The following is a 19,699-nucleotide window of genomic DNA, read 5'->3' as shown; positions in this document are numbered from 1 at the left end:
TTTACCTCACTTATTACGTGATTCAATTATGTAAAATACACTTTACATCTGCAACTTATCATTTTTTGCCCACCACCGGCCAAGCGGTAAAGTCGCTGAACACTGATAGTTCGGTCAGACGTTCGAATCTCGCGAACGGGCTGGTTGCATGGGCGTTTTCGTGGTTTCCCCCATCTGTAACGTGTATACGAGTCAATTTTTCTATTAGAAAGTCCTCCACGAAGGCATTTATCCCCTTAGGCAGATAGCCCTAGTGTGCTTTGCCATAATTAAATAAACTGAACCGTTTTTTGCATTTAAGCTTCACATGCAAAATACATTTAATAAATCGCTATCCACGTACATTTGTTTTCAAAGGAAATTTCCAAATTCAGGCGTGGACCTTCCGTTTCTCTGATCATAATTTAAATTCAAAATTGCTTAGTAATTTATTAACTGAAAAGACAGATAAAAGAAAATTCATTTTTAGCGCTTTCCGCTAATTTTTATCGTTTTTCTGAGGTTAATTTTAGTCTTTTAAACTAATACTACAATCTCGGCGATAACACTCTTACAGGTTAAGAATCAAATACACTTAACTGCGAAGCTGTCATAAGTGTTATGTATTGTAAGGCACGTCTGCGTTTAAATAATTTACATAGACATAAATCAGTTTAGGAAACGAATGCAGAACATATCTTTGCGGTATGTACTAGAAACTGAATTATTGGTTACTTTCAGCAGCTTCGGATTATTTCTAATCAGTGACCTTGACTAATTAATCTTAACACTGATGTAACAAAATATACCCATTATAGGTTTTAACATTCATATTCAGATCGGAAGAAGACTTTGAGCAGCAGGTTATGTGATCTGAACATGAAAAGAAATATGAAATCTCTTTGATATACATCGTTGTTATGGGAACAAACTATATATTAAAAAAAACAACCAATTAGAAAAAGCAAACAAAATACCTTTACAAAAATATGTTCGCATTCGCTCTAAATTTGCTGTCATGTTCAAGGATGCACAAGACTCAAGTGTTATTTTCAACCAAAAACGCTTTGATTTGAACATGGGCATTATAGTAACAACGAAAATATGCCAATGTAGGAAACAGGGGGTAATATCAACGCTGAGAATATGTATCCACCACGATTTTATAAATTCTACATTAGCAGGCTACATACTGTGTTGAATATGAGTGTCAATATTCAGAAGATCTCCCCATCTAATGAAATATTACTCTTTTTTCGCATATTTTTAGAAAGTCATTTTTTAATCCCTTCGAAATTCTTTCGCTAATATCTGATATTACTGAAACTGCAAGCAAGACTAGCAGTTTTTTTGGTCACTTCAAATACGAAGCCAAGTGACTTGTGGAGTTCGATTTCAGGCGAACGGGCTGGCTGCATGGACGGTTTTATGGTTTTTCTTATGTGTAACGTGCATACGAGCCAGTTTCCTTAGAAAATCCTCTACGAAGGCATCCCTCCCGTTAGGCAGATAGCCCTAGAGTGCTTTGCTATAACCATCTAAACCAAACCAAATCGATGAAGAGTCGATTTCAACGGGACGTAAGGCAAATAGGCGAACTCAGTTGTCTCAATTTTCTGCTTCTGAGGTCAGTTAATGTTCCCTGACAAGGTTGCGTGAAACAGAAACATATAAAGCTAGCTGAACTCAAGATCCTCCCTGACAAGATTAAAGAGGGAGGAGGGAATAAGAGCTTCCATTTTCCTCTGGCTTGAATTTCAATTTTCAGACCACAACATCTGCAGCTTTTCCATCGTCTCTGCCAAGAAACACTCGAAGCCATTTAAATGTCGGTTTTTCAAAGGGAACGAACACCTAGTGCATGCAAGGAAAAAAAAATGAAAAGGTAAGGTGAGGGAAAGGCGCCTGGTACGCATTTTGGGCTGTCAGCCAGCGAGATCTGCAGATAAAAGACAGCACTGAAACTTCAGCAAGAATCTTCTTTTTGTTGCGGTGTCGCGCACTGGGATCTTCCTTTTCATCATTCGAAATAGAAACCCGGTGAAGAAAAAGCCAGCAAGCACTAATGTTCGTTATATTTTTTACTTCCGTCATATTATGTAAATCACTTCTTCCCCAAGAAAACACAAACTGGAACAGTGTTCCATCTGATGCAGACTTAACGCTGTCTGCACCAGATATATTCAAGCCGACTCTATATAGCATTTGGATACATAATATGAGATAGAATTAGATTTGTTTAACAGCATATAGAATACAATTTATTTCAGTTTGTGCAAATAATAAACAATATATTGCCGCAGTATTTTTTATACACACAGCGAAACGTTTAAACAGTTTCATGCTTATAACTGTCTTATATAAAAAGAATTAAAAAAAAAAAAAAAAAAGAGAGAGAGAAAATTTGATCTCTTGAAATTTACCTTTAGAACTAAAGAAATGAATCTTTATATGGCTGTTTGAAAAGTAAATATAAAAAAAAAATTCTTTGTATCACGAGACATATTTATGCATTTATATGTATGATATGAATCGCAAATGTTTTCTCTACGGTAAAAAATATTTGCTCGCAAGAATTTTACGAATCAAATATTGCTAAATATATACCCCAAAAAGGGAATCTTACAAATCTTTCCCTTTTTTTTAAATTTTAAATATAAAAAATACCCATTCAGGTCATCAATAAAATGGCTAACAATCTATCAAAATATAATTATAAAAAAATACATATAAAGGGTAATAATCTATGGTACTCAAGAAATTTATTATTATTGTTAGCGCAATGGAAGCAGATGCCACTGTTTTTTTACTAAGCACAGAAAACTGTATGTGCTGTCAAGTCAACTCGTGCACCACAACATCCGTAAAAAGGGAGCTTTATAGCCCATTGGAGGGGGGGAAGGGCTGTCAACAAGTATACAGAAACAAGATAGCAAAACACACTATAATTTTAGATTCCAATTAAGTTCACAAAGGATAATCGTTGGCGTATAGCCAAAATGAAACTGCTTCATGGAATTGCTTTTCAGAGAAACTTACACTAAATGTTTAATTCACCTGCAGTATTATCATTTAATAGCCAAAGAGAAACATCAAAATCTTACCAAAATATACATATTGCTTTCAAACGCTTAATTATTATGTACTAATAAGTAATATACTGTTGCAGTATGAGATAAAAGCGAAAGACATTATGCTGCGCGAATTCGAAATATCTTTTATTGTTTCTAAGAAACGACACTTTTTTTTTTTTTTTGCAAATAAAAGTATCACTGTCACTTATAGTTTCCTATATGAAACCCATATACTTCAAGGTAAATTTTCAGCAGTTATTGAACAAAATTTAGCTTACAAAATTAGCTAAAAGTTACATTTGTAGATTTGTATTATGTATTTGTTAAGAAAATTTCGTTACTTGGCCTTTTCTTCATCATACTTTACTATTGATCGGTCGTCAGCGATAAATCGCGCGATATTGTTTCATTCGCATCGTTGATATTGCAACACTTTACAAACGCTGCTTTATATTTAGATTAAATGTTTTTTGTTTGTGATGTAATTCTTAACAAAACAACTAGTTTTTTATATTTAAAATGAGATGATTGAAAGCTCGTTTCTTTGGAATGTGTTTGTATTTTCCCTATACTAATGTAGGGGTTTCAATTCTTTTTTCAAGGACACAGCATGGTTATCGGTCGAAAAAAGTTTCAATAGCGTGGTTTCTTTTAGTTCTCCGTTTCGTAAAAGCCAAATAAACAATTATTGAATGCAATTACCTTAATGTATAAGACGCAGGTAACTTTTTTGAGACCAAATTTAGGAAAAAAAGTGCGTCTTATATGCCGTCAAATACGGTAATCTTAAAGCCTTGCGAGAAAGCAAGTATTCCAGCCATACCATAATTTTGGATGTATATTTACCAATATTTATACATACTTTGTTTCAGCATGCTTTACGTAGGTAGTGTGCACTTCTGCCAATCCGACTTATCTAGCGATGTTATGTTTTTTCGTATTTATGAAACTATGGTCTGTTCTTTTACTGGCTTTTCTTCTGTTTTCTTAGTGAGCACCTTTTTTTATTGTTTTTATAATGCGCCATTGAAGCCTTATTATCATTGCTTATCACGGCTGAACTGACTCGGGCATTTATACATTTGTATAGCATAAGCACCTGTAACAACGCATCGTCCAGTTTCGCGTTGCCAGACGATAAGATTATCCACATTTATGATAATGTGGTTTCTCCTTTTATTTGCTTTCTTGCTTTTCTTCCCCTCCAAAAGCTTGCTTGGGTTTTTTACGTGATATGCACTTGGAGACTTAATAGCAGAGCTTATAGCGGCCAGATAATTTTGGCCAATTAAACATAAGCATTTAGCATCAAAGCAACTTTTGTAAAATAATAAATAAACTTTGTTCCTGAAAAAGAAAGATTTATGTCTGATCGCCCTCGAAATCGGCACGGTTTTATATGAAATTTACGCTAATCGAATATTTTTTTGTGTGCTTAATTTCAAATACTATATTGTTATTACGAAATAAAGAATAATAATAATTCTTAATAAAAGCGAAATTTAATTAGTTAATCAAATGCTACTTCTAATAAAACCGCTGGTAAAACGCACTGGATATTGTATGATGCACTACAGTGTCAGAAGAAAAAAGAAAATTAATAAAATCGAAATAAAATTGGCACCAGAAATCGTTAATTTACCGCTCACAGCCCAGCCATCTTTAAACCTTTCAAATCATAATATTTAACAGCAGTGCAAGCCAGTATGCTTTTTAAAATATTTTGATATTCTTCAGTAGTAACAAGATACATAAATAAAATATCTGCCATTTGAAAAGGGGTTTCGTTGTTATTTAATATCAGTAGTGTAGTTACTTCTTTTTCTGATATCGACTTTGCATAAAAATACATGAGAAAGTCAATCAATACAAGGTGTTTCTAAAAGAAGAAACTGATTTACCGGCTTAAAAACTATCATTTCAAATAACACAAAGGTTAATCACACATCTCCCAATGGAGAAGAGGAAAGTTTCTCCGATCAAATGTTTTACAAGTGAAAATGGCGTAAGTCGACATACTTCATTGCGATAAGCAATTTTGTGCCACATGTTATTTAATTATGCAAGAACACTGCTGCATCAACTCACTGACAAATTTCTTTCTTGTAATATAAAGAATAATGATAGAATTCAGGCAGTATATTAAATTTGTTAATCTTACCGAGCTGCAGAAAGTGACTTCGCTGTTCGGATATAGATTGAAAGCAACAACTGGCCATTATTAATGTACAAAAAATAAATAACAAAAACGGTATTATCCAATTCAACTGACTGGATTCTAAGAAATATCAGTTCACACGTTTGATTGCTCGTGAAATGCATGCCAGCGCTAACGGCTGAAATACGCCGCTAGAAGAGAAGCAGAAGGGCGAAAACTTAAAGCAAATTTTATGTAATACACAAAATGATTACATTAAAATAGATTAAACAAATCAATAATAATAACAACAAAGTCACTATAAATTTCCCTGGATCAGTTAAAAGTTCCCTTTGCAAGACCTTTCCCCCCCACAAACACGTAATTAGTTTACATGTGGATTAAATATCTCTAAAACCAATCATAAATCAATTTTAATCTCAGTAAAATGTTTTTAAAATCAGGAATATGCTAATTAAAATGTCTAGTCTAAAATTTACTTCATATACGGATAGAGGTTATCTCACTTTACCTAGAACAGTAACTGTCTGGTAACTATTAAAGGAGAATTTTAAAAGTAAAATCTGAACAGAAAATTCGATGGTGCATTCGTCATTTCGAGCTCTTTTTATCATCACTGCAAAGTGCAGAAAGAGTATTTCCAGTTCCTTAAATTACTAATATGTGATATAATATTAATAAAGCATCGGCTTTTACATCTTGACTATATTTTAGAGAATTAAAAAATTTAAAACACTATTATTATGCGTTACTATATAAATCTGAATCTAGCAAGCAAATCGATAAAACTAACAGTCGTTTGTCTTCGCTTTTTCAGTTAAAATTTCAACGCTAAGGCTAACTGAAAATCACAAAGCTTCAAAAAAAAAAAAAAAAAAAAAAAAAAAAAACACAACGTTGCATGATTCAAGGTAAAACATACAGTTACAAATTCTAAAAGAGAAAACCAAAAACTACTGCTTACCGCTCATCGTGAATGGTTGCTAAAAATAAAAGAAACAAATCCAGAGGCACTGATCTCACTACACCTTGTTAACTAAACGCAATAAATTAACTAACAGGACTGCATGTGTTATAGCAATAATGACAAGCTCGAGGTACGACGAGAGCGCCGTTAATAGCGAAGGCAACCTGGTCCAGAAGGAAGCAGAACAGATGATCCTCCGGCGCTGTAGAGGTAGGTGCGGTAAGTGCGTCGCGAACCATGCCAAGAAAGCACTACTCTACTCTACCCCCGCCCCGAAAACTCTCTGGCAGTAGTACATACTTAACCCCTACGTAAAAAGTTGTGTTCTTTTACTCGACGACGTTGCCGGTTTGGCTCGCCCACGACAGGTCTTGAAACGAGTCGCGGTTGTTCTGCCACTTCGAATCGTTGCGCGCGGCAGAAACGTAAAACGTAACAACGCGCTCAAAGCGGACACATTTTTGCATTATTTTTAGCTCGCAGCCTGGGGAGGATTTATTCCAAAATAGTCAAGAAGTTTGCTTTATGATCTTTTTTGGCAATCTCTTCGTCACTAGGTATTACAAAAAAAAAAAAAAAAAAAAAAAAAAAAAAAAATTTTGCATAAGCAATTTTTGGTTTAGCTATATGCTATGTGAATACAAACAATTTTCCTTAGAAAGTCATCCCAAAGGCCTCCGTGTCTTAAAGGTCCATAGCTAGTATCCGTTTGCTTTATTATAATGAATATAACAACTTCAGTTTCCCATGCGAAATAAATATGAACTCTGGTAATTAGAACCTGGCTTAGCAAATAAATTCCCCAGAACTATATACCATTGAGAATATAAAGGAGTTAATTCAAAGTTATCAAATATAATTTTAGGAAAGGTTAAACGTAATAACAATCCTAATATATTTTAAACACGGCCGGCTCTAAGCACAGGGAACACAACGTCAACGAAGCCAATTTTTGAAAGGCGCAAGCTAATGTTGTTCTCACAAGTGGAAGCTAACCAAAAATGAATTAATCTTTAAATACTAATATATTTCATTTTTACGGGGTATAAATTGCATTGATAATCTATGTCGTTGAAAATACTGAAGCTGGGTTTGATTTCAGTTGCTTATATTAAGATACTAAAGAAGCTGGGAAGTTTTGGTCATACATTTGTGCTTCCTACTAATATTTCTTCTCAGGCATTACAGCCCAGTGCTTTGCCATAATCTATTATCCATATCCGCTCATAGTAGTATACACAATAAACAGTCTATCATTAAAGCAATCTATAGGATCGCATGTCAGAAGAAATATATCAAAGGCAAGAGTTATGTCAAAACTTTACTACATATTCTAAAGTGTTAATTACAAATTGAGGGCAGCAACAGAAAAGGATTCTGGTTGCTTGGGTTGCCCAAATACAAATCTATCCAAATAATATCACATTTACGAAGAATGAAGCAACTTTATTTTTTCGAAATTAACATAGTTCTGGCCTGAATTTGCTAGAAACAAATAAAAAGGCAAAAGACCGCAATCAATTAAATGTTAAGCATTTCTGAAAAATTAAAAAAATCAACAATTTCGTATTTGAAAGACATGGCAGCTCCACAAAGTAAACGAATGTAATTATAAATAAAATAAATAAATTTATCTTTCATTATATAAAATTAATTTCGCTAATCAAAATCCAAAATATTTATAATAAAATCACTCACTGACTCTTATGAATCCTCAATATCTGTACAGACCACTTTGATGCCACTGTAGTTAGTATAACTCCAAAAAATATCTTGCAAAACTAAACTCCATTAGGGCTTCGATGTGTTTATATACCAAAACACAAAACGATTTTAGTAAACAAGAATGAATCATCATGACCACCGTAAACACAAGACGAAGGCTGATGACGAATTACTTCCCGGTACAGGCACTTCATATTTTTATCAACGGAGAAATGAAAAGGGCAGCCTTGCTCGTATCGTAGGAATTTAATTCATTTAAACACGCACATACTATTTCATTCATTCCATTCTTCTCCAAAGAAAACTTCACATGAGTTGCTTCCCGTGACGTTGTACGTCTCATATATCATTCACGACATAAGCAGATGATTGATCCTCTTCACAGATAAGAAGAGCCGGACGTAAAAGAAATAAAAATTTCAACCCCATGACAGAAGGATCCCCCAATATACATGTATTTTATGTATGCATACACGCATTTATTTTATGACGTCAAAGATGTGAAAAGATACTAAGGGATTAATAAGGATTATGATACATTAAATTGCACTAGAAATATTACCTGTTCCAGGAGATCTAGTACTGCAGTCGAAGCCTTCCCCCTGCCGCCCTCTGAGCTACTTAACGGCACTTTTCACGAAACTGTAGAATTACGAAACTAGAGAATAAAATTTATGAAAAAATTTAAAACTTCGTGCATGTCTGGATCTATATCATTCTGTATTTCAACACAAATTGTGTTCAAGTTTGAGGTCTACTTCTTTTAGGCTACAATCTGAAAGTTGCTATCTATCTTCTTAAACTATACAATACTCAACAGAAAATACAAACAAATCCACTTTACATATACAAATACTCTTTTAATTCCTTTCATTAAATTTAATACGTTCTCTTCCATCGTAACACTAACTTATCGGTATAGAATGCCTCAGTATAGCGTCTCTGTATAACGTGCCTCAGTGCGCTAGAGTATGTCTCAGTTAATACATAGGAAAGGTGATGTAAAGGCCAAACTTAGAGATGTACAGCCTATTGCAGGACTTAGGATTTATATATCGTGATTATCATTGACTTACATATATATATATACTAGCATTTTCATGGTTGACTTTTCATGAAAAACCCAGATCGTTTCATCCGGTGCGACCAAATGACATCCAACTCACATGAAAGAAGGATCAATTTTGAAATGAAGCAGTTTAAGAGCAATTTATTATAAGCTATTATTATTTTTAGGACAAAAAGGAAAAAAAAAAGCAAAATACCTGAAACCTGATACTGCTTTTATTCATTTTCTCTCAAGGATTGTTTGAAACCTAATTAAGATTTTTGATTAATGAGAACCTACTTCGGCAAAGATAAGCTCGATAATTTTAATGTAAAATTACATTTGAATTCTCCTCCCTTACAGTAGAGACAGTAAGTCACCGTATTGGCGAATTTAAGCATTTCAGAGTGTTTCAACCTAAAACGTGGATTTCTTCATGCAGAACGCAAATACGAGTAAGTCTTACATGAAGGCGTCTCTCGCCTTAGTTCGCACTAGAATGAGTGAAACTTAGTATATACCTATAACTACCCCAAAGCAGTCAAAATGACTGCATTGTGAAAAAATAACTAATGTGTAAAGAAATTTGTTTAAAATTAATTTTAAATAGTTTTTATATTATTTACAGTTATATAACAAGTTATTAGTAAATATTAACAATAAAAAAATTACTTCACTTGGAAAAAATAATTTATGCATTATTATTTGTACATGTTTTGCAAATGAAAGTGGAAATCTTTTTATATGTACATCTTCCGCAAACATACTTTTGACATTTTTCATATATATTATTTGTTTTGTTGTTGTGGTAAAGTCGTACTTGACAAATTTTGCGTTTGTTAGAATGGGTTGCATTTGGGGATGTAGTAGCTGATCTTTGTGGGTTTTCATGTTCTGATGACTTTTTCTGTCTTGGAGCTCTGTATTCGGTGGAAAGCTGTTCTGCTAATTGAAGCAAGAACTCTATTCGTTGCATTTGTATTCCTGCCGTTTCTTTGAAAGGATCCAATCATTTATAGCAGCCAAACCTAAAATATTGAAAAATATTTGGAGGGCACATCTACGAGAACTAGCTTTTACTGTATATTTTCTGCCCATTTGATCCGTCATATCAACTCCAAATTTAGTGCTGTTATAAAATTGAATAGATTCCGGTAACATTTTTTTATTACTTTTATCAATTTTTACATATTTATGCTTGGAACTTAGAACAGCTATTCTTTTATTTGGTTTGCTTTTATATATTGTAAGAACACAATTCTCTGATTTATATAGCAGAGTGGAAAAACTAGGCATGCTATCCTTCGTCTTGTTTGGCTGATTTGGGTAGTTCTCTTTTGTTTCCTCTACAAAACCAACTAGAGTTGTTTCTTTGGCCAACAATTTTGTCGCGAGTGACATGCTAGTGGAAAAGTTATCGGTTGTGATCTTTCTTCCTCAGCTTGCATATGGCTCGACAAGTTTCAGAATAACGTGTTCACTGAGATTCGAATAACAAGTACTACTTTAGCTTATTGAGAAACTGCAACTTATCAAGTATACGCCCAAATCGACAATTTATCACGTACTTGTATGTTATCATGTGACGGCAATCGGAAAAAAAAAAAAAAAAAAAAAAAAAAAAAAGAAACCTGTTATTTCAATACAGAGCCGAACTGGTCATATAAGAAATTTACTCAATTCAATAATAAGAGTCAATTGATTATTTAAAATTTCCCAATTCAAAATGACTACTTTTGGGCAATATTATAATACATATATATACCAGAAATGAAAGAAGGGGCTAATTACAATTATTAATAAACGCATTTATTTGTTGTACAAAAAGTCACAAAATTCTAAGAAATTGTGTCATTATATACATAATTGTTTTTCTAATTGAAATTAAAAAGCAGTCAAAATGACTTGGGCAATCTAGTGTTAGATAGCCTTTGTGTTCTTTGCAACAACTGGGTTAACCCACAGGGAAGAAAAACTAAATGTTTGGTCCAAAATTTGAATAATCGATAACTATTAATCTGTATTTGCAATAAGATAGACATTGTAACATGATTAAATACTATAGAAAAAAAATGTATTTTCGTTATTTTAGATCAAGCCCTATTTTAGAATAAACTGAATGCAAAATCTTACTCATGTAGATCAGTTTTGGCTATTAAGAATTTTCTTTCAAAAGCCCCTTCTGTGACATGTGAAAAATATACAAAAAGGTAATATCAAATTAATTTTATTTTATGCTGCTTCCCAAAATTTGAATTTCACTTTTTCAATAAATTTATTAACATCAATTAAAGAATAATCGATATTTTCTCATGATTTCTCATGATTTCTCTTTCATTTCATCAGCTGGTTAAATAATTATGGTGGCGTATGTGACCACTGTCTACGAAAATGCATTAGACATCAAAAAGACTTTCAAAAGGAAACTCTTTCGTTTTCACGTCACGCATACTATCAAGGTTTATTAGCTTACGCAAAGTGCGCTAGGGGTATCAGCTAAAGGGAGGTAGGTATATGCTTTCGAGGAGGACTTCTTCAGGAAAACTGGGTTATATTCATATTACGTAAACAGAAAATCAAGAAGCCCGTTTAGTAGTCAGCCCGTTTGCCAAGAACCAAAATCGAAGGTGACCAGACGTCCCGCTTTTTAGCAATTTGTCCCGCGGCGTTTTAAAAAAAGTCCCGATTTTTTGGAAAGGATGCACGACAAGCTAGGGAAGTGCGGGAGAATACGGTTTTTGGAGGCCATGTGGCTACTTCGCCAGGATATGAGTCTTATATTATTTTTGTTAATTTTATAATGTTAAATTTTAATAATAACAAATAATTGTTGACAACTGATTATCGAGACCTGCTTATTAAAGCTCGCATTATTGATCAGTTGTTAGAATTCGACCATCAAAGATTTGGACTTATTAGCATTTTTTGGCATTGGCAATGACGAAAACATTCTGTAACTGTCTCTCAGACGATACACATCATACTGCGTACTAGTGCTAGTTAAACAAGTGATGTCAACTAATCAGCTATTCATATAATTTAGGTACGTAATTTACTTCATAAAGACATAAATTTTCTTGAATTTAGCAGACATTACTCTTATTATTTATATTTTATAATGGCGGCAAAAGGTCTAGCGTAGGCCTTGAAAGTGACGCTTACAACTAACTTACGTTACGGCAAATTCAGAGGAAAATAATACAAGTTAGTATTGTTATTATTTAGAAAGAAATATAGGATTAAAATTTAAATAATTTTTAAAATATACTTATTTTATAAGAAACAAATTAATTTAATTTTTAAACTAACAATAAAATATCTTCATGCAATTATGTACCTACTTACTGTGTTTTTAAATATATAGATACAAATTTATAATATAATTTATAAATTTATAATAAATTACTTCTTTAGATTTTTAACATAATGAGTAAGAACAGAGGATGCAAATTCAAAGATGATCTAAGAAGTAAATTTCCTTTTCTTAAAAAAAAAAAAAAAAAAAAAAAACATGGTAAAATGTGAGAAATGTAATGGTGAATTTTCTATTTGATCCGGCTGGAAGAATGATATTTTAAAGCACTCGGGGACACAGAAATATAAAAGATATTTACATACTACTGCATCTTGCTCCAAAATGAAGGATTTCTTTCGGAAACCATTTATGGAAACGAAGAAAAAAAATTAGCGTTAGCAGAAAGACTTATGTCTTTTCATGATAATAATCACGATCATTCGTTCAGATCTTGTGCATCACAAGTTGTCCAAAAGTTATTTAACAGAAAAAGACAGCAATCTACTAAAAGAATTCACTCAAATGAGAAATATGCCAAAATAAAATAATACTATACGTAATATTTTAATGTATTATATTTGCAAACTGCACTTATGTTGAAATTGAAAAATACATATTACAGTACTATTTTTGCGTTCTATGAAATTTGTGTTGCTCCATATAGAGCAAATTTTTAATCAAGAATCTCCCACGGTAAATGGTGTTCCGCTTTACCAATGTTAAAATCTGGTCACCTTACTCAAGTACCGGTTCTCAGCCGTCATATCCACTTCGGCTATTTGTTGGCTGGCTTGTTGTTAATAAAACGCTGACACTACCATTTCTTTATTATTTTACATATAGTGTACCAAAAAAAAAAAATTACTGCGTAATTTAGCTAAATTTCTTGTTCTATTTTTAGTCGCAACAGAAATGGATTTTATTTTCGCTTAAAATATAATTTGATTATTTAATTTTGTTCAGAAAATAGAGTGACTTATATTTTAGTTTATGGAGGCTATCGTGTTCAAAATATTTTAATCTTTCTCGATATAATATATAATAAAGGAAAATGTAAAATATTTACTATTTCTTTTATACTATATACTTTAGTTATATAGCCTACATAAAAACAGCAAATTCAATCTCTTCCGATATAGGGTGACACGCGCTATGCAATTTTCAACGACGATGTATATGCGGCAACTTTGCCTATTGGTTGCCATTAAATTAAAAGTCTTATACATATCTCTTATAACACTATATGTGTTTTCAAAGTAAGTATTGTCAACAAAAAGTTCTTATAGTACATCATTCTATTTCGTTCTTTGTTCATCGAAATAAATTACCTAAGATATATATATCGTTTCGTATATTAGGAACATTTTCCTATACACGAAGTATATTTTCATACTGGGACTATTCTTGTATATTTTTTCTAGAGAAAATTCTTTGGCGCTTGAAATACGGATCGTTAATTCGGTTTTCCGATTATCCAGATGGTGTTCAGTGGTCGCACTGTATCTGGATAATTAGAATTCCACGGTAATTTTCTGCAAATGAAAAATTATAATAATACGAAATTAAACTGCGTGAGAAATATACTATTTTTTTTATCCAACAAAATGTTTTTATTTAATAAAAAAACTTCCACTTATTACAACATTTTCTAATTAAATCATCTGCTTTTGGCAGAGCCATAAAGGAATCTAATGGAAACGCTCATCTAGACCTCACGCGAGAGTTACACAATCGAAGGTAACAAGATTCAGGATTAAAATTAAAAAAAAAAAAAAAAAAAAGGTAAAAAAGAAATTAAAAAGCGTACATTCCTTCCCATGACGTCTCACTACGCAACTTATCTTAATAAAGACTCCCTCGTGCATAAAATAATAAAGCCGGAAAAAAGTCTGTGACGTAGTCACGCGATACTATTTCTCCCCTTAAAAGTTCATCTATCTTTCTGACATTGAAAAGCAAATTCCATATTCGGAGTGCTGGCCATGACCCAGTGTATCAGCGAGTACATGTTCCAAAAAGTGTAAAGGCTAAATATTTTTCTTTTTTACTTTACGCATGATTAAAATAATCGTAAGATGAGTTAAACATATTCTTGAACGTTCTCAGAATTGTGTAGATTTGCTTACGTAGCGCACGCCACAAATGCAATACGTATTTGGCAATCAGTACTCATAAAAAGTACTCATAAAAATGTCATTTATTCCAGGAAATAAGACTGAGAAAAGTCTATTTTTCATTTTATTTGATGATACATTTTGTAACAGCTTGCATTCACATGCAACTTCTAGCCCGTAAATTCTATCTAGTTAGTTCTGCTACTAACTGGCTAACCTCTAACTGTGTTACAGGCGAACAGGCCTTCAAAGAAAATTAACATGGATTCAGTTATTTTATTCACAAGTAAGTAAACAATAAACAGAATTTATTTAGTAACAACTTATAACTTTTGTTTCTGTAAAGTAGTTGATTACAAAATAATAAGGTATAGTTACTGGAAGATTAACTGAAATAACATAAATTCTTCTATTCCTTTCATCCCCCAAAAGAAAGAGACTAAATTTTTTTTAACGTGTAAATAGAAAATATTCTTCATTCTGCCAGATATTCCCTTTATTAGTCAAAACGAGCTTTGTTCCTGAAGGACTATTGTTTTCGTTTTGCGATTTTGAGTTGAATCACTATAAATGTCCGTTTAACTTTTCAAACTGTTGCCACCAAATGTTAGAGTCCTGCATTATATTTGAAGAAATTAAGTAATGAAAAATCTGCATAAATGTATGTCTATTTCTCGCATTATGATAAAACAACGGTACATAGAGCCATCGAATTTTGAATGATGAATATGGGCATGTGGAAGACCAAATTTGAAATTTGGAATTTGTTTTCTTATCGATTTCATATTTTGTAAAATTTTAATGAATTTTTGAGTAAACGATTTAAAAGCGAGCAATAGCAACACTCTATGGGGGTGAAAAAAACCTTTTTATCTCCAGCGCGCGGAACTGTGTATCGGAAATTCTAAAGATAGGCTCATTTTAAAATTATTTAACGACATTGCTATTGAACTGAATTTTATGGTTTAAGTGAAAACATGATATTTAATAAATAAAGGTAACACACAAAACGTTAAAAAAAACGCCCCTTTGGACTTCATTTAAAATCTGAAACCTTTTAGATTTTTTTTTGTTTTGTTTTGTTTTGAAATATTCGTAATTGACAGTTTTATATAAAATACCTGACTATTTTAATAGCTGCAAAAATAAGTGCGATACTTATACAATAAGTAGTAAGAGAAAACAGTTAACCCTTTGCACTCGAAAGGTGACTGTCAGTTACCACTTTATTTGAGGCGGTAACTCGAGGTGACTCTCGGTAAATTGAGAGGTGACTTTCGACCACCAGTTGGTTTGATGCGATAACTGGAGCAATAACGATGACTATTTAGATCTCGTTTAGGCAATATCCGCTTCATGAATATATCCAACAATACATGCACATAAAACAACTGCCGATCTTTAATCTTAAATACGTTTTTTTATATTTACTGTTACATGTGCGTCTTCGACGTTAGTTCGAACTCGACACTCGTGGCAATAAAAATATTATTTTACGGAGCCCAAAAAGCTTGGAGTACCTTGAAGGAAATCGGTTCGATTTTTGGCTGATGAAGAATGAAATTATGTCTTTGCATAGACCACTTGACGATAGAGAGAAGGAAAGCAACGATGAAGATGGCGATGAAGTAAAAGGCGTAAGAAGGCGAAGAATCAGACTAGTAGATAGTAAATATGAAAGCGAAAGTGATTCCGCAAGAGAGACTGAATATTCAGAATGGATAGCATGCAAAGAATCTGAAGAAATACCTCAAAGAATACCATTAGTATTCATCAAAAGAGCCGCAGAACCGCAATTATCTTCTGAGATAGAAGAACCATTAGATTCCTTAAAATTCCTTTAAATCGCGCGTGAAATAATTTTAAGTGTAAGAAATTCATCTAATTTGCAGAAAATCGTCTCGAGTTGCTAGTTCGCTCAAGCGAAAAAGGCCTCGAGTCCAAAGGTTTCATAGCGACATCATAAAATAAATATAATAAATATCAAATGTTTTAGGATGACGAAGTAAAAGAAAATAATCAATTAACAATTTATTCATTAAAACGTAACATTATAATCTAAAATGAGGGTAAATTCATTAATGCAATGTTGTTTAATGCTGCCCTGGCGTAGGTAAAATTTTCCTTACAAAACGGAACTCCATTCTTGCTATTTTCAGCCGATTACAAGTTCTTTCATAACACGTCAGTAATACGTAACCTGTTATCAATTACAATTGAAATGCAAATTTCTAAATTAAGCGTCTTTAAAGATAATTTCTAAATTAAGCGTCTGTCGGCAAATGAATAGCACCAATTTTATTTGAAAGTATACCTTTCTTCACTGCAATATTATAAAATAATCAAGATTTTAAGAACAACACACGGAGCTGTTACATAAGGAAAAAGCGAACACGAAAGAAATTTTATCAGCCATTTATGAAACTAAATTGTGTTTTTTAAGTTATTAAATAACAAGAAGTAACATTAGATAAATCTGATACGCTCTACATATATTCCATTATTATGTGCTTAGTCTAAACACGATTAAAAACTAGAGTTGAAAGCATTTCAGAAATTTTTCAAAACAATAGTTAGTAAAGGTTGCTTTTATTCACCAAATATGATAAATTTCAGTAGATCAATCCTACTAGGGAGTGCGATATGCGAAACATTTTCAACGAATTATTGAACTTCAGGTCTTTCACAACAGCTTTCAAGACGGCATGGAAAAATCAAACATGTGTTGGAAAATAGATTTCATTGGGCAATTTTAGAAACTAATGCAATTAAAACTCTTTATCACTTTCAGCGCTTTCTTACGAATTCAGAAATAATATTTCGCCACCTGGATGATAAATAAAAATTGCATTTTTGAAATACAGTTTACATTAAAAATGATAGTAACAAAGGCAGACCCTATGTTTGGTATCTTTCTTCATTAAAACTAAGGCAGATTTTTAAATTAGTGCATAGCAATTCCTGGCTAATTTACTTCTATTTTTTTTTTAAACGCGTATCATCATTTTCAAATCATTACGCATCAGCGATTTAAACAATACATTAATAATAATGAAATAAGGTAGGCACATAAAGATTTCTCACTCGGGTTTCGGAAAATTTATACACTTTCTAAAAATTATTTTGTACTGCGATCGATTTGCATCGAAAATGTACTTAGCATTAATTTAAAAAAATAATAAATATATATACATATATTTTCACTCTAATGATATATAAGCGAAACTTTAATTCAGTGTTCCTCATTACGGGTGGAATAATTACTTGCTGAGTAACAGACTTTACATCACCTGCTTTTATCCAATGTGTAACACACAAAAACTAGAAATTGTTGAAATGTGAGCTTTCATCTTTTAATATGCAAATACATTTTATTCGCCGTAAAACGCTTATACATAGTGTTCGTAAAAGGTGAGTGCAAACTTTTATATCCTATAATCCTAGGCGTGTATTTCTAAAATTCCTCTAAATAAAGTACAAAATCTTGGCAGAACAGTTTCAGCATTCGAAGCCGAAATATCTTTGAAAATATAAAATCTAACTTTTGAAATCGTTTCCAAGAGTAAACAAAACAGAAAAGTATTCATCATATTTTAATATTGATACAGTAAATAGAAGAAGTCCCGTGTTATGTGCAAAATTCCTGAAATAAATCTGCTGGTAAATCGCTTCTCAATACACACTCTCGACTGCAGTTAAATATTCCCTAAATTTCCGGAAGCTACTATTAAACGAATGATAATTACTGAAATTATGTTAAGCAGCTGCTCAGTTTGCTTTATAAAATATAAATTAAAGATAAAATAAGTTCAACTAGGGGAAAAAAATGGGAATTTTTATATTTGGGTTTTTGCATTACCAAGATCACATAAAAAGAAATTTGTATTTTCAAAATTTTAAAGCCACTGTGTTGAAACTGTTCTCATAAAATTGTCTATCTTATTTGTAAAATTTAGCAGCATGCGCTCAGGACAAATCTATGCCCATCTTTCACGAACATCTTATATTATCCACTATGAATGAATGGGAAAATTAACAGCATTATTTAAATATACACAGAGGTGCAGTAAAATGAACAAAAACTTTATCTTATTTTTTTAAAAAAACTAACAAAATGAGCAGAAAGGGAGGAATATGCGGCCAATGAAAAAAATGTTAAGTTCTGATTTAAACGGAAGAGTTAACAGAACTGATTTCAGAAAGAGGAGACGGTACTCCCAGTATCATTATTTAGCCCTGTATAAATTACGAAACAGAGTTTTCTGACTTGCTGTCCACCTTCGAAAAAGAAGCGTGTGGTTAGGTGGGCACGGTATGTCGCCCAGAGCCTCCGCGTTGTTATATCAGGTGGGATATACTTACAGGGGATGCGCAGGCACATTTTTATCCTCCTTCTGAAACGTTACGCCTACGACCTGCGCCCTAGGTGAATAATTTCTATGCGAATTTAAGCAGAATGGACCCCCTACGCGGCTAGGGAGGAAAAAACTTCTTTTTTATATAATATTTATCTTCACACTCAACATGTCACATCGAAAACTCACACTTTTTTCAGCTGCATCTACAGAAGCAAAAATCTATGCATGCATTTTGAAATTCTTGAGTTGAAATTATAAACGTTTTAACTCCTCAATGCCGACACAGGAATTTGCCAATAATTTAATCCAGAAATAAAACGATCAAATGTAAATATTGTGTTTTGCATTGATGAAGAAAGCTGGACTAGATTTAATGCTAGAGAAGAAAGGATTAACGCCTTGAAAAAACGAAAACCTCTGCGGCACGAATACCTATGGCAGTGATCTCAAACTGGCGGCTCATGGGCCGCATGCGGCGCCCGAAACGATTTTATGCGGCCAATTTCAGTTATATTATTTGTTGGAGGTACGGTGTTGCAAACATTTCAAGAAGTTATTTGAAGTTATTTTTTATTTGAAATCAGAGTTTATATTACAGTAAACCTTTGTAGAACGCTTGCGTTACATCATTAAAGCATTGTGCGTACGGAAAAGTCACATTCTGCACAGTTGAAAAAACGGGCTAGGTAAAGTTCAGATTAAGAAAGTATGTATAATTTATATAAGCCTAAATATTTTTGTAATTAAATGTGAAAAATGAAACAAATGTTAAGTGAAAAGATTTTCTATTACCGCTTAAAAAGAATGTAACTGCTTAAAAAATGATTAGAAAGAATATATCTGCTTAAAAAATAGGCATAATTCAATGAAAAATAGACACATTTAAAAAAAAAATATCTGGTAATTTTTTACTCGGGACAATGACTGATGCAACTTCGTTTCGCAAATATTTTCAAATACTTCTCATAAAGTACCCGTTCT

The 19,699-nt window shown here is 32.5% G+C and overlaps 1 protein-coding gene across 5 annotated transcripts in view; it reads right to left on the bottom strand.

Moving 5' to 3' along the window:
• The window catches only part of raw (NDT-like domain-containing protein raw), a 326,151-nt gene that overhangs the window by 74,987 nt on the left and 231,465 nt on the right, over nt 1–19,699 (bottom strand). Inside the window, exon 1 of one of the 5 annotated variants that reach the window (XM_035360907.2) lies at nt 6,176–6,473. The exons of the other annotated variants lie outside the window; for them this stretch is intronic. The gene's annotated coding sequence lies outside the window, so the exon portion shown is untranslated. Of the gene's footprint in view, nt 1–6,175; nt 6,474–19,699 lie in introns of those variants that run through there. 5 annotated transcript variants of the gene reach the window in all.

The sequence above is a fragment of the Stegodyphus dumicola genome, chromosome 8, assembly GCF_044657685.1.
Source record: "Stegodyphus dumicola isolate Sdum_Otavi_A_Nest chromosome 8, ASM4465768v1".
Taxonomy (NCBI): Eukaryota; Metazoa; Arthropoda; class Arachnida; order Araneae; family Eresidae; genus Stegodyphus; species Stegodyphus dumicola.
The sequence above is the reverse complement of the archived record's forward strand: the minus strand, read 5'-3'. Positions and strand labels throughout refer to the sequence as shown.